Source organism: Podarcis gaigeae, assembly GCF_964106915.1.
Source record: "Podarcis gaigeae genome assembly, chromosome: 12".
NCBI classification, from domain to species: domain Eukaryota; kingdom Metazoa; phylum Chordata; class Lepidosauria; order Squamata; family Lacertidae; genus Podarcis; species Podarcis gaigeae.
Genome location: NC_139688.1, coordinates 34,490,279 through 34,515,294, shown reverse-complemented (window position 1 = coordinate 34,515,294; position 25,016 = coordinate 34,490,279). Strand labels below are relative to the sequence as shown.

At 42.5% G+C, this 25,016-nt stretch overlaps 1 protein-coding gene across 5 annotated transcripts in view; it reads right to left on the bottom strand.

Moving 5' to 3' along the window:
• The window catches only part of ABCB5 (ATP binding cassette subfamily B member 5), a 58,493-nt gene extending 41,037 nt beyond the window's left edge, over positions 1–17,456 (bottom strand). For 2 of the 5 annotated variants that reach the window (XM_083705223.1, XM_083705226.1), the window contains exon 1: positions 17,372–17,456. The gene's annotated coding sequence lies outside the window, so the exon portion shown is untranslated. Of the gene's footprint in view, positions 1–9,729; positions 9,840–10,018; positions 10,180–17,371 lie in introns of those variants that run through there. The other 3 variants (XM_083705225.1, XM_083705222.1, XM_083705224.1) reach the window with 3 other exon arrangements.
• Between the last annotated feature and the right edge of the window lie 7,560 nt (positions 17,457–25,016).

The following is a 25,016-nucleotide window of genomic DNA, read 5'->3' as shown; positions in this document are numbered from 1 at the left end:
TTCTCTTAATGGACCATCACACAGGCGATCACCTGGTCAGGAAGCAAGCCTGGCTGGTATTTTAACACCTGCTGGTTCCAGGGGTTAAAAAGGTCTCAACTTCCCCCGCAACTCATAATACTATAACTAAATCACAATTTCGACAACAGCTGTTAGACAACGTAAAAGCCTATTAAAAACACAACAATATGCTCTCCACATACAGAGGTACCTCGGGTTAAGAACTGAATTTGTTCTGGAGGTCTGTTCTTAACCTGAAACTGTTCTTAACCTGATGTACCACTTTAGCTAATGGGGCCTCCCGCCGCCACCGCACGATTTCTGTTCTCATCCTGAAGCAAAGTTCTTAACCCGAGGTACTATTTCTGGGTTAGTAGAGTTTGCAACCTGAAGCGTCTGTAACCTGAGGTACCACTTGTGCTGAACAGACAAGTTTGCACTGTTGCCTTTATTAGCACCAATTCATTTTGTTGTTTATTTGTTTTTAAAGACTTTAAGATTGCCTTTGTAGTTCTGAACTAGCACATAGAATCAGACCTGAAAACAAATTGGAGGCTATTGACAGGAAAGTGAGTGCTTGCTTTCCCTCTGGAGAGCTCAACAGCTGCTCCTGGGCAGGCAGTGCCTTGAAATCTATTTAAAGAGAAAGAAAGGGGAAGAGAACAAAGTGAGAATGGAGAGAAGGAAGAAGACAAGTCAGGGCCTCGGAGGGGAAGAGAGAGCGAGGAGGCAAGGACGGAGCAGCCACTATGTAGCGGGCCTTGAGGTCTCACATCTGTACATACTCCAATTGACAGCAAAGAGGGATAATATTTTCAGACCTTCCCCAAGAAGGAAGGGGGCTGGAGGAGGTAATCTAACTAAGAGGAATTTCCTCATGATTCCAAAAACAAAAGAAGAATCAGCCCATGAAAAAAGGAGCGGAACACCCCAAGAGATTTACACAGCATCATGTCCTGAACAGCTTCACTTGGATCTCTTTCTGTGGCACTTACTTCCAAGTAAGAGTCTCAGAACATATCCCAATCTTAAGAACAGTATTTGGGACTCAGTTCTTTGAGAAAGAGCGAGTTTCTGCAATTATACGTCTAGGTGTAAAAGGCAAATCAGGACACTTGTTTTATTTCAACCTAAGTGATTTGTGGATCACTAAGCATCATGTAAACAATACAGTACTATAGAATTTGATTAATAGTCTAATAGACCACCTGCAACAACAACAACCACAACCCCTTTTGGAGGGAAGCCTTAATCTGATGCTCATCTTGGCTAGGACTACGACCTACCTGAGACCCAGAACTTTCCATTCCCCCCTCCAGTAAATTTCAATTTAATTTTCTTACAGGGAAAATCTTGGCCAATGTGCTCTCTTGCAGAGGGTTCCTAACTGAGGGTTTGTCCTGAGTGTGGCCTAAATGGTGGTTTCAATAGGGCTAGGAAAGATGGGGGACAGGGGGCTTGTTCACACAGAATTAAGGGCAGATCCGTGTGTGGCCTGGTTTACGCTCAACCGAAAGCCTGATTCCCAAACACCTAATTGTTGCCACATGCACACCTTTCCATGTCAAAGACTGGGACCCCAATCACACTTATTGGGGATATGAAACATGTGCCTGGAGGGTAAGGGGTTCAGTACTGGACTGGTGGGAGGGACTCAGTGTTAACAGTCCACAGGTTAGGGGGAGCAATACTTTCCTTGCCCTGGATGCTGGCAACCCATGCTACACCCACTGTCCTGTGACATGGATTAAAGCAAAGGTTCTCAATCTAGCACCACCTTCTGGAATTGATCTGACAGATAGGAGGAGAATCACAAGTGAGTTTGCATTAAATTCCTGTCCTCAAATCTGGTACACAGTATCATGGGTTCACGGTATCAAAAGTTCCCGGAGAATGACGGGGATTTCATTTCCCCTGTCCTTCTTGAAGTAAATGCAGTCCACCAGGGCCATCAAAGCAGCTTCACTGCCAAACCCAGGCAAGATACTTATCAGTGTCATCCAAGAATGCCTAGAGTTGGAGAGGCCACCACTTTGGATAAGCAATTTGTTCAAGGGCCAGAAATTTGACCATGGGCAATAGGGACTAGTGGGAGATGGGTTGGGGGTCAATGTGTTGTGCAGGAAACAATTGTTCTTAGCATACTCCCTTTAATAAGCAATTGCAAACAAATGCAAAAGCTTTAAACACATTATTGGAAAAAGTTAAGAAGTTGAGAGGCATCTGTGTAAGTGCAGGCATCCAAGATAAACAGATTCATATACATGAAAATATGTTTTCAGATAGCTTTTTCTTGGCCGAATCTTTTTTAGTACAGTATCTTGTATTTGCACTGTTTGATTTGTTTCAAAGTGTCTTTTGTATTTTATTATTGTAAACAGGCTTGGAACACCGCTGAGTGTTTGAAGCAGTATATAAATATACTAACTAACTGTAAAGGAACGGTAATGGCGCGAACGGTAATGGCTGCCCTTTCCTAACCGGGAGAGGGAAGCTCCGCTGGAAAAGGGTCGTCCGCTACGGCGAAGCGGAGACCCATTCTGGAAAACCGCAGGCAGTGGAAGCCTGCGGTCTCGGGACCCGGCGGGCGCCAGGAGCAACCCCCGAAACGTTGAGGGAACCCCGTAAGGGGCTCCGGATCGCAGAGGGGGCAGCGGCGCTGTGGGTCTATGCGCATTCAGCGGAGCGAAGCCGCGCTGCCGTTGCCGGTGAGCGCCGACCTTTCTTCCTGCAACACAAGATTCTAAAACGCAACAACCCGTGAGTAACTGAGGACTTTACTAAATTTTGGGACTAAAAATATTGAAAATAAGCTGAAAGCGGAGAGACGAGGAAAAGGAAGTCCGTCTTCCGCAGCCATTGACTTTTAAAGCAAAGAGCAGGAGGAGTGGAGGCATAGAGAGAACTTTTGACAGCTCAGATTGAGCACCCGCAGAAATTACTTCTAATCCCTTTAAAGACTGTAAGCAACTGATTTTTGGACTTTTATCAGGACTTATATACTCTCTTCTTTGTGGATTACAATTTTATTCAAGAAGCCCAGGTGTCAGAACTGCCTGAGCAGTAGAACTGTCAGACTGCAAATTTGGATACATTCTATTTAAACTTTGAGACAGTCTGAGGGTGTTCAGAATGGTTACGTTCTTGCATTATGGAACTCCAGTAAGCACAACTTGAAATATTGTGGCAAATCTAAAACCAACTCTGCTAAAACTACTTTTGTGAAGATCCCTAAGTATTGGTTCAGATTTCGTATGTGGAATGGACTCTTCTTCTTAGGACATTTTATGCTCCCCCTAGAGGATTGAGGATTTATAACAAAAACATTGTTTTACTTTCTATTTCCCGGCCCTCTGTTTGATTGCTACCACCTGGGCCGTAGCTTTCCCATGGGAACAACTCAGCTTGACCTTGACTGCTAGATAACTTTGGAATGAGTGGCGCAAAAAGAAAGGGATTAAGAACTAGACAAACAACTCTGACAACCTTAACTGCAGCCTCACAAGCACGCAGATCATCTGTGCCTACTCTGCCCTCGGAGGAAAAAGCTACCTCCCTGTCACAGGCAGGGGAGGAAGAAACCGAGGAATTACAACTAGAAGAGATGGCCTCAGGAGGATCTGGTTCTGTATTAGAGAGAATTCTTGAGAAATTGGAGTCTTTGGACAGGAAAGTTGACCAACAAACTGCGAAAATTGACCTTAACACAGAAACTTTAAACAAATTATCTGGGCAAGTTGCACAGAATGCACAAGCAATCGGACAACTGAAGGAGGCTGCAGGTGAAAATCAGAAACTGGCCGAAGAGACCAGCCAAAGAGTGGGAGAGTTGGAAAAAGAAGTAAGGCCGCTCAGCAAGCAGGTTGGGGAACACCAGACCTACCTCTCTATGTTGGAACTTCGGAACAGGGAGACTAACTTAAGGATAAGATCGATACCAGAAGTGGAAGAAGGTAATCTAGCTGAGTTTTTGACCAAAGAATTCTCCAAGTTCTGGGGTCTAGAGGAGGAAGACTTTAAAATTGTGTCAGCCTTCAGACTTGGAAGACTCACAAAGAGAGAAAAGCCCAGAGACTGTTTGATTACGTTGAGATCAAGGGAGGAAAGGGACAAGATTTTGGGCCTGCACTACGGAAGATCCCTGAACATTTCGGACAAAAGAATTGAGATTTTTAAGGACATCCCTAAACAGCTGTTGGACCTTAGATCTGAATATTTGGACTTAGTAAAACTGCTGAGAAGCAACTCAATCATCTTTAGGTGGGACTTTCCCCAAGGATTATCCTTTACCTTTAGAGGGAAGAAGATTAAAATTAGAACTTTGGAAGACAGGGATAAGTTTTTGACTGCCTACGGAGAGGACCTTCATAAAGGACTTGAACTACCCTCAGGGCCTGAACCACCACAGGTACCGGTACTTCAGAACCCTGAAGACTCACAGAACAAAACACCATCCCAAGGAAACTAAACAGATCTATCCAGGATGTCTCTGCAACTTTTAAGCTGGAATATAAATGGCTGTAACAGCCCGGAAAAAAGGAAGAAAATCTTTCACATATTAAAAAAGGAGCAACTAGACATTACTTGTTTACAAGAAACACATGTGACTAGGCTCCACAGAAAAATATTGGTAAATAAAAGGCTAGGCCAAGAATTTATATCTTCGGATTCAGTTAAGAAGAGAGGAGTGGTGATATATGCAAAGGAGAGCCTCTCACCAAAATTCCTATTTAAAGATGAACATGGAAGAATTTTGGCAATTGAAATACAGCACCAAGGAGAGAAAATTTTGATATTAGGAATCTACGCTCCAAATGAAGGGAAATCAGAATTCTACAAGAAGTTGCATGAGATTATGCTGGATTATCTGGACTATGATAACATCATCATGATGGGAGATATGAATGGGATCGTTTCAACGAACATGGATAGGTCACAAAGCCAAAAGGTTACTAAAGATGGCAGACTACCAAAGACCTTTTTCGAAATGACAGACAACATGGACTGGATTGATATATGGAGGACAAAGAACCCCTTGGGGAAAGAAGGAACATTTTTCTCTGAAGCCCAACTGACTTGGACAAGAATTGACCAAATATGGATTTCTAGAGGTCTGGCTCCTAAGGTGAAGAAAGTGGAAATCTGCCCAAAGACCTGCTCCGATCATAACGCGTTGAAAATGGACATGACATTATTACCAACCGGCTCCTTTAGATGGAAGATGAATGACAACTTGTTTAGAGATCAGGAGATTATTAAGAAGGCCAAAAAAACAATAAAGGACTATTTTGAGATAAATTTGAACACTGCTGTGGAAAAAAGAACAATCTGGGACGCAAGCAAAGCCGTGATGAGAGGGTTCTTGATACAACAGAACGCCATAAAGAAAAGATTACAAAATGAGAAAAAGGATAAGATTTTGGGGAAAATTAAAGAGTTAGAGAAGAAACTAAGAGTAAACCCGAAGTCACAGCCGATCTTGAGAGAAATTAAACTTCATCAGGCACAATATTCCAAACTGATAAATCAGGAAATAGAATGGAAGATTAAATTAATGAAACAAAAAACATTTGAATCGGCTAATAAATGTGGGAAACTGCTGGCTTGGCAGTTGAAGAAGAGACAAAAGCTGAACATAGTAACAAATTTGGAAATAGAAGGAAGATATATTCAGAACCCGGTGGAAATTAGAAAATGTTTCCAGAAATATTTTAAGAAATTATACACTCAAGGGCCACAAAATGAGGAAGAAATTTGTAAAATTTTTGGAGAAAAATGGACTTAAAAAACTATCACAAGAAAATAGATCACTCCTGAATAGTAAAATAACACGATTAGAGATAGAACATGCCATTCAGAATATGAAGCTGGGCAAGTCTCCAGGGCCAGATGGCTTGACCTCCAAGTACTATAAGACATTAAGTGACTATTTGATTCAACCACTGATGGAGGTCAGCAATGAAATTATGGAGGGAAAGAAGGCGCCTGAATCGTGGAAGGAAGCTTTCATCACATTGATACCAAAATCAGAAACTGAAAAGACACAACTTAAGAACTACCGTCCCATTTCCCTTTTAAATGTGGATTACAAAATATTTGCTGACGTTTTGGCAGGAAGACTCAAAAGAGTTTTAAATGAGATAATTCATAAAGACCAGGCAGGCTTTCTCCCAGGAAGACATTTGTTTGCTAATACAAGGAACATTATTGACATTTTGGAACTTTTGCAAACAAATATTAACACTAAAGCAGTTTTAATTTTTATAGACGCGGAGAAGGCCTTCGATAACATCTCTTGGAAATTTATGAAGGGGAATTTAAAAGAAATGGGAGTGGGGCGGGGTTTTGAAAATGGGATTGACGCGATTTACTCAGAACAAAAGGCAAAACTGATAGTCAACAATGTGGTTACAGAAGAGTTTAAGATTGAAAAAGGGACACGACAAGGCTGCCCGATTTCCCCCTTGCTGTTTATTTCTGTCCTGGAGGTGCTCTTGAACTTGATTAGAGGGGACCGGTTGGTGCAAGGGATTCAGATCGGAGCGAAACAATATAAACTTAAAGCTTTTGCAGATGACCTTGTTTTGACATTGCAAGAGCCAGAATCTAGCACAAAAAGAGTGTTACAATTGATTCAGGACTTTGGTCGGGTAGCGGGCTTTAAACTAAATAAACAGAAAACTAAGGTGTTGGGAAAAAACTTGACAGATGCAGAGTCAGAACGGTTTCAGAGAGAAACAGAACTAACTGTGGTTAAAAAAGTAAAGTACCTAGGGGTAAACATAACAGCAAAAAATCTGAGTCTATTTAAGGATAATTATGAAAAATGTTGGTCTGAAATTAAGAGAGACTTGGACAGTTGGTCAAAATTGAAGCTTTCTTTGCTAGGCCGAATTGCTGCTATTAAGATGAATGTATTGCCCAAGATGTTGTTTTTGTTTCAAACATTGCAAATTGTGGACAAGACGGAGTGCTTCCGGAAGTGGCAGAGAGATATTTCTAAATTTGTCTGGCAGGGCAAAAAGCCCAGAATTAAGTTTAAGATATTAACTGATGCGAAAGAAAGAGGGGGCTTTGCCCTGCCAGACTTAAGGTTGTACTATGAAGCCGCAGCTTTCTGCTGGCTAAAAGACTGGCTACTTCTAGAGGACACTGATGTGTTAGATTTAGAAGGTTTTAACAATGCATTTGGTTGGCATGCATACTTATGGTATGACAAAGTTAAGATCAATAAGGCCTTTAAGAACCATATTGTCAGGAAAGCAGTGTTCAATGTCTGGACAAAATACAAAGACCTATTGGAAAATAAAACTCCAAGATGGCTATCACCTCTGGAGGCTAAGGCCCGAAAAAGACCCAATATGGAGGCCAAATGGCCGAAATATTGGGAAATAATAGAGAAAGAGGGCAATAATTGGAAATTGCAGAGTTTGGAAAAAATGAAAGACAAAGTGCGAGACTGGTTACATTACGCTCAGATTCAAGAAATTTTTAAAAAGGATAAAAAGTTAGGATTCCAGGTGGAGAAATCGAAGTTGGAAACAGAATTGTTAGAACCTAAGACTAAAGTACTCTCAAGAATGTATAACTTGCTGTTGAAATGGAATACACAAGATGAAATGGTTAAGTCGGCCATGATAAAGTGGGCACAGGATATTGGGCATAATATTATGTTTGAGGATTGGGAAAGGTTGTGGACCACGGGGATGAACTTCACGGCATCTAATGCTCTGAAGGAAAATGTAATGAAAATGATATATAGGTGGTACATGACCCCAGTTAAACTTGCCAAAATATGCCATGTGCCAGACAATAAATGTTGGAAATGTAAGGAAAATGAAGGAACATTCTTTCACCTCTGGTGGACTTGTCCCAGGGTGAAGGTCTTCTGGGAAATGATATATAATGAGCTGAAAAAGGTATTTAAGTATACCTTCCTTAAGAAACCAGAGGCCTTCCTCCTGGGCATTGTCGGCCAGATGGTGCCAAAGAAGGATCGAACATTCTTTTTGTACGCAACAGCAGCAGCAAGGATACTTATCGCCAAGAAGTGGAAAACTCAAGATCTACCCACTCTGGAAGAATGGCAGATGCAGCTGATGGACTATATGCAACTGGCTGAGATGACTGGCAGAATTCGAGACCTGGGAGAAGAGAGGGTTGAAGAAGATTGGAGGAAATTTAAGACTTATTTACAAAAATATTGTGATTTGGTGGAAAGCTAAGTAGGATGTTTGATCATAAATAATTGGCCACCACAAAATCGGATCGGAATGGGATGTAAAGTGAGAATAAGAGAAATTAATTTACAGAGGACTATATTTAAATAAGTGGTTATAAAATTTGCAAATTAGATGATAAATTGCATGGAAAAAATCTATGATGATGAAAATGGCAGCGGGAGATGTGAGGAAGTCCAAAGAAGTTATGAAACTCTGTTGAGATAAAAGTAAGGTTGTTTATTGTCTTTGTACTTTATTTTGTAAAAACCCCTAATAAAAATTTTATTAAAAAAAAAAAAAGGAATTCTGTCTTTTCCTGTTTGCAGTTCTCTATTGTGTAAAATCATTCTACCATTCACCGATTCAGTTTGACATTTAGAATCCTGTTATTGCTGCGTAATATATCTGAACAAGTAGAAATTTTCAAGAGTACTCATTCTTTGGATTTATTCATAGTATAATTTATACAGAAAGGATATTCCCTTGATGAACACGTATCAGCGGCAGAAAAGGTGCTATGTGGCACCTTAAAGACTAAAATTTATCGCAGCACACACTAGGCTTGAATCTATTTCTACCAGATGAAATTGTTTCATCTTTTAAGGTGACACAACACACACACACACACTTTTCTGTTTATTTACTAATAAAGCTACTGTTCTAGAATACAACGGAGATTTTCCAAAACTCAAATGGATTAAAAGAGGGCAGGAAGTGACTTTGGATTGTTAGAGGCTACAAGAATAAGCTTAGTGTTAAGGTTTAAACTTATTATAAGTTATTGTAAGTTTAAGTTAAGTCTGCTGCAACTGGATTTCTTATGGACAGTGCCAATCCGGAACGTATATTGGATTTGTGACCATTATGTTCATTTGCCTTCGGTAGCAGTAAAGCTTTGCTGGATGAAATACAATTGCCTCTGGTCTATTTTTTTGGGAATCCTGCAAAGTTTTTAAGTTTTTACTCTGCTAACTAGAAGTCGGAGTTCTGCTCTGGATCAATATTGAGTAGAATTTCATGGATAACCAAATTCTGTTTCCGCTCAGGATAATGGGGCTATTGTATATTAAAGGACGGTGGGTTGGGGGTATCCCTGGCAGGTAACTGGGATTACCCTTTGATTACCCTGACCCAAAGTAAGGACCTCGGGAAAGGGGAGGTGAAGTTGGAGAGATAGTTTGGAGGCAAATGCCATTGCCTCGCTTTTCCACCACTGCTGAAAGAATCCAAAGGCAGCAGGTTGTGCAGACATGTGTCAATCCATCCTGCGTGCATTGATGAGGTGGGGCTTCTGTCCCAAAGGCAGAGAGGGGGCGCCACGCACATTCTTAACTTAAATCGTCCGCTTGGACGTGTGAGGATGTTTCTCTTACTAGTAAAGCCTCATTACTTTATTCTTTACAACGCGTTGCTAAAATCTGGCTTAAAAAACGAAGCATTCTTAAGGCGGCAGCCCTGTAAAACCACTTACCCGCGAGTAAGCCCTGCTGATCTCACAGCAACTTACTTCAGAGTAGACACGCGCAGGCTTGCACTTGCCAAGCAGCCAGAAATCTCTAGGCTCCACCAGTCCTATAGGCACTTCCCTGGGGGTTAAGTGCCACTGAGTGGGACTTACTTCAGAGTAGACTCCTAAGATCAGTGGGTGCGTTTGAAAGGCAGAAACTGCGGTCCAAAAACTTTCTGGTCGGCGGAAGGAGTCTGCCGTCGGATGCAAAAGAGAAGCGTTCCAAGTGTGACGGCTATCCTTCCCCTCAACCCCCCCCCCGCGACATGTCAATCCTGCAGCAACTCACCTGGGACCCGATGGGGACCTGAGACGCCGCTGGCGCGCAGCAAGCCCAGGCGCTCCGGACCGGAATGCCTTCGCCTGGGGATGCAGCGCGGCTTTCGTCCAACAAGCCTCGCCTGCGAGCTGCGCCGCGTGAACGCCCCTTTGCAGCTATAAAGGAGGCACGCCTCTTTCGCCTCGAGGAAGGTTGCGTGACCTGCAGAATTCCCCTTAGCAACCCTAAAGCTAGGAAAAAAGGATGAAAAAAAAAGAAAACCAGTCCGGAAGCAGATATATGCCTCTGTCTGGGTCTGTTGGGCTCAGTTCAGTGGCGAGCTCCGAGACGACTTTTAAAATGAAAATGCCATGTAAAATACTTGAAGTATATAGGAGCAACTGACCCTCCTCCTGGTATTTTGAGACCGCCTGTAAAGTCAACAATAATTAACTTGGGCGCTCCAGAGACTTTCTATTTTTGTCCAGCTCCACTCAAACGTCGGTCCGGATTTATCCCACCCATCACAGGCTTCGCCAATCTGGTGCCCTCCAGATGAGTGGGACAGCTACAACCACACAGTTTTCTATGTAGTTAAGTCCCGAACCTGTACTGGAAGATCCTTTAAACATGGCTTCTGTTGACTAGAAATTGCTCTTCTGCAAGCAGCGGCATCCTAGCTTGTGTAGTATTTCAATGGCCAAACCACATGAATGGGGATCAATCGGATCAATTGTCTGAGTGCCAATTAGGTATTTGGGACCTGGGATATCAGGCCCCACTGATCATTGTAATTGGATAATTTACATCAGGGGCTTTCACTGGCACCCTTGGCAACCTATTTTCTGATGGGTTTCTCCAGCGCTCTCTCAAAATTTGAGTCATGCACAAGGGTCCAAAAAGGCGGATAACCCCTGATTTACATGTTATGATGGCAGCATGGGAGCTTTTCCCAGGCAAGTGGCTTCCTTGTAACTCAGGCAACTTTAAAATGCCCCTATCAGTTGTCATATATGGTTGTAAATATCTCAAGAACCAGCTTAAATGTAGAAAACAGCTCAGGAATGTCGTTCTTAAGTACAGCTGATGATCCGATTTATATACAGCACCAACAAAAATTGAAAGCCAGACTACACTGCCGTAGAACATACATGTACCACAAATATAGACATAATGCATACATCCTTGCAAGGTCCATTCCGGGAATTCTTATTTTCAATTGTAAAGGCAGTTTAGAGCCCTGCGCTCTTTGGGCTGCTACTCTGATGAGGAAATGACAACACACCCTCGCCCATAACACCATTCCAAGCAACCTTGGTTGTTGCTACGTAAGTGAAGCTTGACCTTAGCTCTTCCAACTCTGACCATCACCGTTTTTCTTTGAGGATGACAGCATTCACTTCCTCTTTCTGCATAGCTCATGGTATGATTTGCATCATTTTAGAGTTTTCGTCCAAAAATAAAATAAAATACATAATTGTAGTGTACTTTGATGGCTTTGGTACAGCCAACAGCTTCTTTAAAAAGCAGAGCAAAATTACCTCGGGTCTAGCTCTAGCTTGAGAAGACACTTGGCATGCTGTGAAGGGAATGTCTCCCATATCAAAATCAGTTACTTTGCTGCTTCTTGTGCAGATATTACTTGGGGCGCGGGGGGGACGGGGACGGGACGGGACACAAAAATCCAGAAGTGAGAAGCACAATCCAACTTCTGCTATCAGGGCCCCTGGGAGGGCTTACCTTCTCGTTTCCAGCAAGAACACTAGACTGTAAGCAGTTGCGGAAACGGTGTGGTTTGGCTGCAATATCTTGCAGTTTTTAACTTGATATTACTGCTGCCACTGAGGGAGGGAGGAGAAGAGGGTAAGATACGATATTGGTGTTTTTATTTCCCTACTCTATTAGCAAATTATTCTGCTGTATTTGTTGTATTTTTATCGCACTACACTAGTTAAATTGAGGTGGGCTTTATTAAATACTACACTTTGAAATCTCACCTGTTTGTTGGGGACAATATTTGCCTGCGCCGTGGGAGATGGAGGGGAGGAGGTATTCCCCCCCCCAGGTCGTATACATTGTATAGATTTATACTGGCCAGGCATTTGTGTAAGGGTGTAAACCATTTCCAGGTGTGATTTTACGGATACTATTTGGCATTGAATTGTTGCTGCTATATGCCCAGGAACCTCACCAAAATGCTGGAAAGGATGCACCTCCACAGGTACATACCTCCACATGTGGTGGGAATGTCCCAAAATCCAACTCTTCTGGACATCAATCATACAAGAAATATGCAAAAGAACTAAGCAAGTACTAGAAGTCACCCCAGAACTGGCCCTACTAAACATCTTCCAAGATAATAATGGCTGCTCACATAATGAAGAGCTCATAACACACCTTCTCTCTGCAGCCAGAAGCATCATAACCAGACACTGGAGAGACCTGTCCGAAGGACGCATGGACCAATGATAGTATGGGAAACAGCCTTATTAGAAAAAACTCACCAATAAACTGAAACTGACACGGGGACAAATAGAAGACTCCTTCACTCCAGTATGGTTCCACTTTATCACATACACAGTCCAACTTTAACAACAAGAATCCCTCAACAGCATATGAATCAATCTAGCTAACCTGATCCAAAAACACACACACACATCCCACTCACACACGAAAACAAAGTTCACCACAGCCAATAAAAAACAACCACCCACACCCTAGGCCGCCCCCCAACCTCTCTCACCACCAAGGAAATACAACAAGTGAATAGTAAGAGAACCCACACAAGTGACGCTGAAACAAAACCCCACACATACACTAAGTAGAAGAACAGAGGCACCGCCACCCGACCCCACCCCACTCCACTCACCATTCCCCCTCCCCCTCTTCCCCCCTCTTTTCTTCCTAACCTAACACTGTATGTAACACTAATGTCTCACAACAAATGAAACTGATCTGTAGAAAACACTACTTGGAAAAAGAGAGACGTATTTTTGTAAACTAAGAAATCTTTAAGAAAAATATATTAAAACAAAAATGGTTGCTGCTGTGACTGCAATTTCAATTAAATGATGATTTATTTTGTGCAGTTTTATTAGTTCTTAGCTGCCTTGAGCTCCAGATTGCAGGAAAGGTGGGGTGTAAAAATATTAAAAGAATGACTGAATAAATAAATAAATAAATAAATAAATAATAAGCAAAACACTACAGCAAGGCTGAGGCCAGCATGACCTTAGCCATTGGCCAGAGCCTCAGCAGCTGCAGGCAGCTTGCTTCCCCTTTCCTTATCAGAAACAACTCTGTCCCGATTGCCAGCTGACAGAAGTGACAAGAAAGAGTGACTCTTGCTACAGTCACCAGCAAGAAGGCTCAAGGGCACTGTCTCATTGCACAATGTTTAACAAAAACACAGGTAAGGAAATGCCAGCCTTTCTTCAGTTGGATCTGAATGCTGGTTTGCAGGTCACAAACTTATTGTCTCTGTGATCTCTGTTATCTGAATATGGAAACAGGCAATACAATATGTATGTACCAAAGAGTAGATGCAAGAGCAACAGCTATTTCTATTTTTTAAAGAGTAGCTTGTTACTTGGCCTATAAAGAATGTCAAATGATACGTATTATTGGACTGATTTAAAAATTCTGACCACAGAAACAAGAGAATGCTAAGGGCTGAGGTTCAGGTGTCAATGTATTCTTCCTTTCAGAGGACAGCCCTCTGTTTGAAGATCTGATTAGGGGGTCTTTGAAACTACCCATCAACAGCGCCTAGAAGCAGGGGTGCAGGCCATTATGGCAGATGCATGGTATTTCAATTTAAATTGTAGCAATATTTCTAAAATTGAATCTGTGCATATAAATAAGGACACACAATTTTTATGGAAGCCATTATTTTAGCGATGTTGGAAGCAGAGTGATGTGTAAGCAGTCAAACAAAAAATGAACCCAACCTCTCTCTGTAGTCGGGTGATTTGTATTACATATATTCCTGAGTCCACAAGATCTGGCTGGCTGTGTTAGACTCCCTGTCAGACCTGAAGTGGGCGGAGCTGCGCCATTGGATATGGCTGCGTGAAGGTGCCCCATGTCCTCTAGTGTTCTGCTGTCAGAAAGCACCTCACACACCTTCAGGAAGGGACAGCCAACACCCCCACCTGCTTTTCTAGAGCATGGAAGGCTAATGGGATCGGTGTTGCTTATTTGGTCCTGCATGGTCAAGGCAACTTCCACTAACCCAGAAATAGTACCTCGGGTTAAGAACTTTGCTTCAGGATGAGAACAGAAATCACACGATGGCAGCAGCAGGAGGCCCCATTAGCTAAAGTAGTACCTCAGATTAAGAACAGTTTCAGGTTAAGAACGGACCTCCAGAACAAATTAAGTTCTTAACCTGAGGTACTACTGTACTGTATTAATTGTTCATAGATCTTTCTAACTCATGATTGACTAGAAATTTAGGAGTATAACGCTTTCCTTTTTCCTAGAGCAAACAACACAAGCAAAGTACTTCTGCATGGTAACAGTGTTTTGTTTGTTTACTAAAATAGGAAGTCTTCGACACCAAATGCCTTCTGTCCTGGCATTAGTCACATTTGGTTCAGCGTGAGTTTCTCCATCTTCTCTACTACAATAGGTGAGAGGTATAACTATAGCCATACATTCTTTGAACCTGCGTCAAACCCAAAATTGATGGACATCAGCAGAGTTTAACTGATGAAAGAAAAAAATTAAAACAGTCAGGCTATCATAAATTTAAAAGATTAAGGCAGCTTTCAGGACAATGTAGGCTTCCAAAAGCAGTCTTGCCAAGTTCCTATAAATGTTCAGTTAACCCTAACTGCCTTCTCTTTGGATGATGTTATAAAAGCATCCAACACACAAAAGCCCCACATAATGCTGTTTTACTGCACTGTCACCATGACATTCCCATTTTACCAAAGGCAAAACATCCAGGGCTTTCACAAATGGGTAGAATCATCTTCGTTTCCTGCTTCTCACCTTGAACAGCATCCTGATATACAGAAATTAAATGGCAACACTTTCCCCATGCCAAGGAAAAGAACATTATGAAAAGCACAGGATGAAGCTTGATTTTTATTATTATTTAAAAAGCAATAATAATAATAATTTAAAAAATGGTTTCAACTTTCCTATTCCTTCATCCACATTCATGAGATGATCCTTTTGAGCTCAGCATTAATTAATCCAGATTGTATGTGCAGTCACTTAGAATTCTTACATCTATACGTGTTCACTGAAAGGGCTATGTATATATGACACATATTCTATTCCTTCCCTCAGTAAACCAGAGTGTTAATAGTAGGAAGGGAAAACCAGTCCATATTTAGTGAGCCCTATTCATGAGATTTGATGGGTCCATATATGTCTATATGTGAGTGTCAGAGCAGAGCCTAGTTATATAGAATCATAACATTGTGGAGTTAGAAGGTACATCCAGGGTCATCTAGGGTCTGCAGTTGTTGTTGTTGTTTAGTCGTTTAGTCGTGTCCGACTCTTCGTGACCCGATGGACCAGAGCACTCCAGGCACTCCTGTCTTCCGCTGCCTCCCGCAGTTTGGTCAAACTCATGCTGGTAGCTTCAAGAACACTATCCAACCATCTTGTCCTCTGTCCCCTTCTCCTTGTGCCCTCCATCTTTCCCAACATCAGGGTCTTTTCCAGGGAAACTTCTCTTCTCATGAGGTGGCCAAAGTATTGGAGTCTCAGCTTCACGATCAGTCCTCCCAGTGAGCACTCAGGGCTGATTTCCTTAAGAATGGATAGGTTTGATCTTCTTGCAGTCCATGGGACTCCCAAGAGTCTCCTCCAGCACCATAATTCAAAAGCATCAATTCTGCAGTACAGGAATCTAAATTAAATCATCTGTGACAGATGACCGTCCAACCTCTGCTCAAAATCCTCTAAAGAAGGAGTTTTGCAATGAAATTGCAAGTGACTCCTAATTGCAGGGAAAGAACCTCTGTACCCACAACCTACAAACATAGGAGCTTCATACCACCATTTCATGAACACAGAGAGGTTGGGGGAGCAAGAGAGGGGACAATCCTAATTCCTACTCCATAGCAGCCTTAAGTATATGCCCTCTGTATTTTTGGTAACGACACTACAACCTAATCTACCTCACAGGGATGCTGTGAGGATAAAATGGGAAGGAGCAGAACTAGGGTTGCCATGTGCAGGGCCGTCTTAAGCATATCCGGCGCCCTGGGACAAAGCTCCCTCCGGCACCCCCCCTATTCCCCACAGGTTTTTTTAGGGCGGGACTGGAGGAGGCGGGCAGCGGATCCTCCGGTGGGGAAGAGGCGGAGGCTGGACGCGGCACCCCCCCCGGCTCAGCTGGCTGCTTCGCGCCACGGTGACCACGGCAGATGGAGGCTCTGGGCACAGCGCTGCTTTGGCGTGGCATGGCAAAGGTGGGCGAGGGTGGCGAGCTGATGCCGGGAGGAGCCACGTCCAGTTTCTTCCCTGGCACCCTCCAGAACTTGGCGCCCTGCCACCCTACGCAACTCGCCTCTATGGATAAGATGCCCCTGGCCATGTGTCCACTTTTTCCAGGACACGTTCTATTTTTGCAGGGGTAAAATTTGAGACAAATTGCATTTATTTGCTTTGAATGGCCGTCATAGAGTCCTCTTTTTCTGTTCTTCAAAATATGGCAGCACTAACCTTGAGCTCCTTGGATGAAAAGTTCAATATAAATGCAGCAAACAAGCAAATAAAACATCTAAGGCCCTCCAACCCTCCCCTTCTGATCCTCCACTCCAAAGAAAGAGAATGAAAGCATCAGGAAAAGTCTTCTTTAAATGGGAAATCAAAAGTTTGAAATGTTTAGAAGTATGCAGTCAGGCAAGTTTTAGAGGGTCAACTATTTTTTTTTTTTGGGGGGGGGTTGTGTGTGTTACATCTGAGTTAGCAAATAGTTCGTGATCTGATGTAAGCTGAGGGTGCTTTCAGCTTATATTTCTTGAATAGCAACTCCTCCTCCCACCCCACAGCGCTGAACCAGAGAAGAGTTTCAAAAGAAACTTATAATATCTCACCAGGAAATCTACTGTTCAACATGGGGAAAGTTAGAAACCACACTGTCTGAAGTATATATTCTGTGTAGAATATAAAGTTTAGATTTTGGCCACAACCCCTGCGCTAGAAACAGGGAGGGCATGGAGTCTTTGACAGAATATGGAATGTGTATCTTTAAAACTGGAAGATGAATAAATCTACTTTTGAAACATGAAAGAGTAAGTGCTGCAACAATAACACAAAGTTTTTAAAGAGTTATCCAACACCCCCGCAATTCATCCCACCTGTCAGTATTTACTATTGATAGTTCTGACTTTCTGGTACCCCCCCCCCCAGTTTTACCTTTTTGGGATGGCTCCTTAGCAAGGGTTCTGTTTGCTCCTCAGAGTAAACAAAAGCAAAATCTTGCAGAGGTGGAGTTAGCAGCCTGACATTTCACACACAGGAAATCCTGAGGCACATTTTGAACTCTAAATACTGTGTACCATATTATAAAACCATTGTGTTATTACAGTATACTTTGGCCCAGAGAACAAATGTACTGCATCTTTTAAATCAACAAACATGGCGTGATATTTCAGTGTCAATGAACTTAGGGAGCTAGCTAGAACTTTCACAGGCTGTGGCACCCAGCTACCAGATTCAGAGGCACCAAGATTACTCTAAGATGCCAGGCCAGGATAAACACAATACTTTCTCAAGGAGGTTATAAACATAAACATAAGCATACAAACCCAGGAAAAAGGCTAACAGCGGAAAGATATGTTTAGGAATTTGACTACAGAACAGAAAATAACAAAACTAGCTTGCCTCACCCTTATACTAAGCATCAGAGTCATGGATTCCACTAAACCAGTAATTGGCATACAGACACACATAGGTGCTGAAATCCACAATCCTCATCCAATTGGGGGCCATCAGACCAATGTGAAAGACCATTTTATGCGTGCGTGCGTGCGTGCGCGCGCGCACACACACACGACTGGATACAGGAGTGTAAGTTTTACTTAGCTGATCAGGGCATGGGGGCAACCTTCCCAGCCCCAGAGGGTGTACATATGGGTTGACCACGCAGCCAATTTCTTCAGTCTTGGTGATCTTGATGCCATCTTGCATTAGGCACTCACAAGTGGAAAAGTGAATTAATTAATGGAACTCCTCCTCAGGGAATACTGTACCCAGCCATGGGAGAAACAGGACTTTCCTGGAGTGTAATGCTGGAAGCCCCTCCATTGTGGGCTCAGGTTGTATATATGTGTCAATAAACCACATATCCTAAAGACACCACAGTTTCCGCCTTGCCTCATTTCCGAAAGAAACATGAACCCTGCATAAGTGTTTTGACCCCTAGAATCTCACACCACTCAGGGATTGGGGTGGCATGCAACAACCTGCCCAACTGAAGGTCTTTGGGTCTGGTGGACAGCAACTGGGTGATGTTTGTTAGTGAAAAGTGGAGTTCAGTTGTAAATTTCCACGAACATTTTGCAAACAATTACAGCCGTGTTGTTATTTTAGAAAAATGAAACAATTAGCCGAGACATTTGCTAATATTTAAGTTCACAGCATGAGAAGGGCCAAGGTATGTTGTTAGCAGCCACTCCAGTTTCTAGCCACAAGTATTAATGCCAACATAGCAGGAGCTCAATTACTGGGGCCAAGGGCAGCTTCCCAGTTATGCACTTGCATTAGTCTGATTCCATCAACAATGTGGTTGTGCACTGACAACTCAGGTTATTGCTTTTTATTAAAAAAAACCCCTCAAGGCAGCAGCAGCTGACGGAACCTTACTTAGTGGCCTATGGCTTCACAGCCAACCTTCTAAAGTAGCACATATGCTCTGCATTTTTCTCATGTGGCTGCTTGCTGGTTTATTGTTTTATTGCTGCTCCCGTAAACTTGTCATCAAGTTCACATCCTGAAAGTGCTCCTATACTTTATCACCATCATATTTTATATACTCATTTCTAGAGGGGAATTCCACCAAATATAGCTTCTACCATCATTCCAAAATAGCGCCTAGAATAGCTCCGCCAGTCATTTACGAAACATTTAAGGAAACTGGAGCATATATACAAGAATATGGCAGAAGGGAGAAATAGATACTGTTTCTTATATTTCTCCCTTCTGCCATATTCACCTATGTATAATATGCTGTTGATTTCTATTTGCTGCTATTATGCTTATGGTATATATGTGTGTGTGTGTGTGTGGAGAATTGAGCTACAAAAGAGCTCTGAGCTACTGAGAAAGAGCTCTGAGAACTGAGCTACAAAAGCTCAGTCTGCTCAAATTTTTTCCATTTCAGCTGCTGATTCAAAGAGAAATGACCACAAACAGGGACAGGTTTAATGCATGAAAACACTTCTTTTCTCCAAAAGAAAGCAAAAAAGCGAACCAGCAACCTTGGAGCTTTTTAAAAATCAAGAAAGAAGAAAGAACAAGGATTGAGGCACTGAGTGCAATCTCCTTTTGATCCCTGTTCACTCCCCACCTTTTCTCATTTCTCACTTCTCTTGTTGGTAAATGTCAAATAGGGCAATACTCCTGCAAAAGACATTTTATTTTACTTTTATTTAAAGATTTTTTGGGAGTGACATATTCCTAAGCCGTACAAACAGGGCTTTTTTTCCAGCCGGAACTCACCAGAATTCAGTTCTGGCCCCTCTCAGATGGGCACCATTGCCATTCTAAGAGAAGAAGGGAAGTGTTCATGGTGAGTTCTGGCACTTCTTTTTCTAGAAGAATAGCACTAGTCTCATGACGGTCACTCAGAGCTGCTAACCAGCCTCTTAACTTTACCCTGGCACTTGATTTCAGCTGGACTAAAGCCTTGCCAAGCCTTCTGTTCTCATGCTCTAGCAGGGGGTCCAGACAGACTGAGGCATGCCAACCCTTAAAGCAGATATTCAGAACTGCTTGCCAGGCATGGCCAAACTTGGCCCTCCAGCTGTTTGGGGACTACAGTTCCCATCATCCCTGACCACTGGTCCTGTTAGCTAGGGATGATGGGAGTTGTAGTCCCAAAACAGCTGGAGGGCCGAGGTTGGCCACACCTGGCTTAAACAATCACCCACGGTTTCCTTGATCAAAGTTTGCTTCCATTCCACTCCACAGTTTGTGGCATTATGACTTTAACCGTGCAGGCAGATTTGCCCCAGAAATTGAGCTGAGTAACATACCCTATCTTCTTTCGTGTTTATACTTATTCTCTGTGTTGCATGTATATTGCACCCTTCTTATTTCACAAAATTCAGGTTTTGCTATGGCTGGGCTCTCATCTGGCCACTGACTATATCCAGCCCTAATTGGTTTCAGCATGATTGCATCATGCTAGATTTTGTTCTTGTACAGAATTGTCCTTGCAGGACATGATCATTCCCCTTTGCTCAGAAAAAGAAAAAAATCTTAATTGTCTTCAAGGAAATGTATACAATACATACACTGCAGGGAAGGTTTAACTAGCAAAATAAAAGAATCTGGCTGCTCTTAGGAGGTCATTGAAGTTTACACTTCAAGGCAGGGCATGATTTGCAACTTTTCCTAGGTCAGTGTAGTTTACTTCTTACCATAAAAGGAGAGGAGTGGAAAGACCTTGTACCTACAGAGAATGGAGAGAGCTAGCTCAGCAAACACATGAAAAACATTGCCCATCTTGTATTTCCACCAGGGTCTATCAATCATGTTTGCCCAGGGCTTCTGAGACATCAAGGTTATCATCATAGTGAAGACTTTAAATATAATTTTAGGTGACTAAAATGCAATCATGCAATACTAATTGCAAGAGATAATCATGACGACAACAACATAGCTGGGCTGCATCTTACACAGGGGTTTGGCTCCAAGGGTAATGCATATAGCAAAAAATATATATGGCAAAAATCGTGTTAACCTTAGAACCACCCTGTGGCTAGCTAGCCTGCCTTCTATAAAGTAGTTGGTGGGGGGGAAGAGAGAGAGAGAACAATGCTACCTGTCCCAGAGCTGGTTTGTTGAAAAGACATTGCCTGGAAACAAGACAAGAGCTTAAAAGTTATTTTCATGCCAGGTCTGCTTGGGCCTAAGGTAAAGGTAAAGGGACCCCTGACCATTAGGTCCAGTCATGGCCGACTCTGGAGTTGTGGCGCTCATCTTGCTTTGTTGGCCAAGGGAGCTGGCGTACAGCTTTCGGGTTATGTGGCCAACATGACTAAGCCACTTCTGGTGAAGCAGAGCAGTGCACGAAAATGCTGTTTACCTTCCAATTGGAGCGGTACCTATTTATCTACCTGCACTTTGACGTGCTTTTGAACCCTAGGTTGGCAGGAGCAGGGATTGGGCAATGGGAGCTCACCCCGTCGTGGGGATTCAAACTGCCGACCTTCTGATCAGCAAGTCCTAGGCTCTGTAGTTTAACCCACAGTGCCACCTGCGTCCTGCTTGGGCCTGCTCAGCACAAAAAGAGCATTTAAGTTCTTGGCCTTGTTTCTTGGGCAAGGCCTACTCAGTGCGCCAACCCTGGGATTGTTAGGGATGCCTTTGGGCTGACTTCCTGCAAAATCTTGAGAGAGCACCCCCACCTTGCCCATGTATACTCAAAATCACACGAGCTAAGCGCGCATAAGATCCGGGCATACTGTAATCATAATAATAGAACACCACCAGTGTGCATGGAGCGCATAATCTCCACTAGGATTGTACAAAATCCAATGAAGGCAAAATAGCTTATATCATAGTGATTGTAAGTGGCTTATTGCTATGGTGATAGAAGCACAGGATTCTTTGAGGGGTGGTGGTCTGAGAATGGCGACTGGTGTGGCCAACTGCAGTGTTTTGTTCTTCTGTAATTTCCACAAGAGAATAACTGAGGGCAAATTGAAATGCACATAAGTGAGATAGTAGCAGTCCTTATACAGGGACTACATCGCCTTCAGTTTTATGTGGGGGTTGGCTTGACTGCATCTGGTTCCCCCTCACCTGAAGGAAAAAAGTGGTTGTCTCTGTCTCATGAGGTACATTCTTAGCACGGGAAAAACATTATTATTCTCTCATACAAATGCCATCATATGCTGTTCACATCATGGCACACCTCCCTCACAAAGACACTAGGAAGGCTAGACAGTTCCGTATGCATGGTAGGGAGCGTTACATTGGCTCCCCTTCCTCTCCCAGCCCACACATTCTCCCATCTTCAACTTTTGACAGTGTGTAAAAGGACTCTATATGTGTACGGATATAGGCACCCAAAGTTCCTCCACTCAAGAGGGGTGGGAGGGAAATGCATGGAGTTTTAGGCACATACATTGCTACGCACAGAGCGTGAACCCAGGGAAACGTGAATGAGGGGCATATCCCCATTCAGGACCTCTTGTTTCAATGTGTGTGGGCAGAAGCACCTGAACATGGCTTCTGTCACCTCAGTTATACGTAGAGTGTTTGAATCTTGAGACACATGTCCAATTCTGAGGCAATACGGTGGTCATGGAAGGATTGTGTCTCTTCAGAATGATATGTATGTATCAGCCACAGATTACCCTTTCTGAAGGGAGGACAGCATTAAGTGGCCACATAAAGATTTGTGTATTGTGGCATGAACTTATTCAGTCTATTATGCCCCTCTAATTATTTTTATTTTCTATCCACATCAGAAAGGTAAAAGTGTAGAGAGGGGCAACACTGTAAGTCTATTACAGTGGGGGGGGGGGGGCAGAAACAGTAAAGAATATTGAAATACCTTAAAGACTAGCGGACGTATCATGACATATGCTTTTTGTGGACTGTAATGCCAGAATAAATTGATTAGCTTCCAAGATTCTCTTGCTTTTACTGAAGCAGACTAACAAAACTATAAGACTGGAAGTCATTCCCTTCCTGAAATGTGTGTGTGTGTGTATGTGTGTGTGTGGTAATAATAATAATAATAATAATAATAATAATAATAATAATAATAATAATTAGAAAGGAAGACTATTATTCCCTGATATACTTCCAGTACCTGGAAATCTCTCATCAACCATATTCACTGACAGTCAAAATAAACAGCAAAAATAAGATGAGTGACTGGAATCTGGGGGCATCATCATACCAGTTTCATGGCAGACTAAAGATGTTTTTAAACAGCGCAAAGCCTGACTCAAACTGTCAATTCACAAGGGGAGATTTGGAGCCCTACATTTACCTGAAATCAGATTTTTTTTTATCTTTGAAACACTCAGCGGGTGAGAAATGTCTGTAAAAAATCTTAATGGGTGTGATGATTATACTGCTGCAAGGAAGTTCATTCTCTTCAGTGACCTCCTGTATTCTAAACTTGTAAAGCAGGAGAGAAACCTGACACACCTGATTCTAGGCTGCATCTTGGGGCTCTTTCAGTCATGAAAATTTCTTAACTCTCTATTCGCGAATTGCTCTCTCCATATGGAAAAAGAGAGTTGTACTGGTCATGTTAAAAATCAGCAGAGGTGCTTTCTGTGACTTTATAACTGTGCGAAGCAGCGTCTGAATGCATGCAAGGATGCCAAGATGAGAAAAAGATAATTTTTCCATTTATAAAAAGTGTCACATATAAGGCAGCCTTCTGTTTACATTTTAAGGACAAGGACACTGTCTTGTGAGCTCAATTTCTGTGCAAATCTAATGGGAAAATGACAGTACATATAAATTAACTGGGGGGAACGGAATCCACAAGCAGAGAGATTATGCATATTTGAGTTTCCAGAATATTTTATAAACTATGGATACATTGTTAAGATACCTTGCACACACATATATGTAATGTTTAACTTAGGAATCACCAGCAGCCATCTGGGTTTGCGACAGCTGATGGAAATGTTCCCTCAGTATTTCCCCTGGTGGTGCATAATGGGAAGGAAAGTCTAATGAGTCAAATTATTGCATTAATAACCTGACAGGAAATTATGGAAGCTATCTGTGTTCATAAAAGCAATCAGCACGGATCATGTGATCAATAACCGAAAGTGCCCATCAGGAATTATATCATCTTAGTCATTTGGGTGCAGCACTAATAAGTAATACATTTGTTCTAATGTAGAAAAAACCACAATGACATTTTTTGCTCCCTTACCTGTACAGTTCATTAGAAACACGTTTCATTGATTTTGAAGGCTAACCCAGCAAACCCAGCCTCGCGCAACTATATTACAGCTACCAAGGTCACAGGTGTTTAAAAAAGATTTTAGGTGTACGACATATTGTAACATATACTCCAACAACAGAAGAAAAATAAACTCAAACAAGGTCGTTGCAAAGAGCCTAGGATAACTGAACATCTTACAAATTAGCCATGACCTTGTCTGAACCAAATAATATTATGCAAGGACAGAGGAGGGAAAATGCCACGAGCCCAACAAGACTTCCCAATGTTTCATGTTAGAGTGAACTGCTTTAATAGTGGGCATTTCTACCACTAGCAAATCTACATTTTATTAAAGCATCACGGTAGAAGAAAGGAGAAAAGAGGAATCTGCCAACTCTCTTTATTTATTCATTTTAAACACACATTACTGTTTCTTTAGATGATTCAAAACCTCTGCAAGGAAATCCCTTTGTTGTAGTAACCATTATGTTCATTTGATTTAGTCCACAGCCTATGGTTGTGACATCTCCGACCACATTCACACTATACATTTAAAGCACTATGACACCACTCCATGACAGACAGGAAGGAGAGTGGAGCCCCTCCTACAGCCATGTGTTAGTGGGTGCAGACAAAAAGGGTTTGTGAAAGGTTTAGGGTTTCCATTTGGCCTGATGTAAGCGATGAGGAAGGGACGCGGGTGGCGCTGTGGGTTAAAGCACAGAGCCTAGGACTTGCTGATCATGAAAGTTGGTGGTTCAAATCCCTGCGAAGGGGTGAGCGCCCGTTGCTCGGTCTCGGCTCCTGCCAACCTAGCAGTTCAAAAGCACGTCAAAGTGCAAGTAGATAAATAGGTACCACTCCGGCAGGAAGGTAAACAGCATTTCCGTGCGCTGCTCTGGTTTGCCAGAA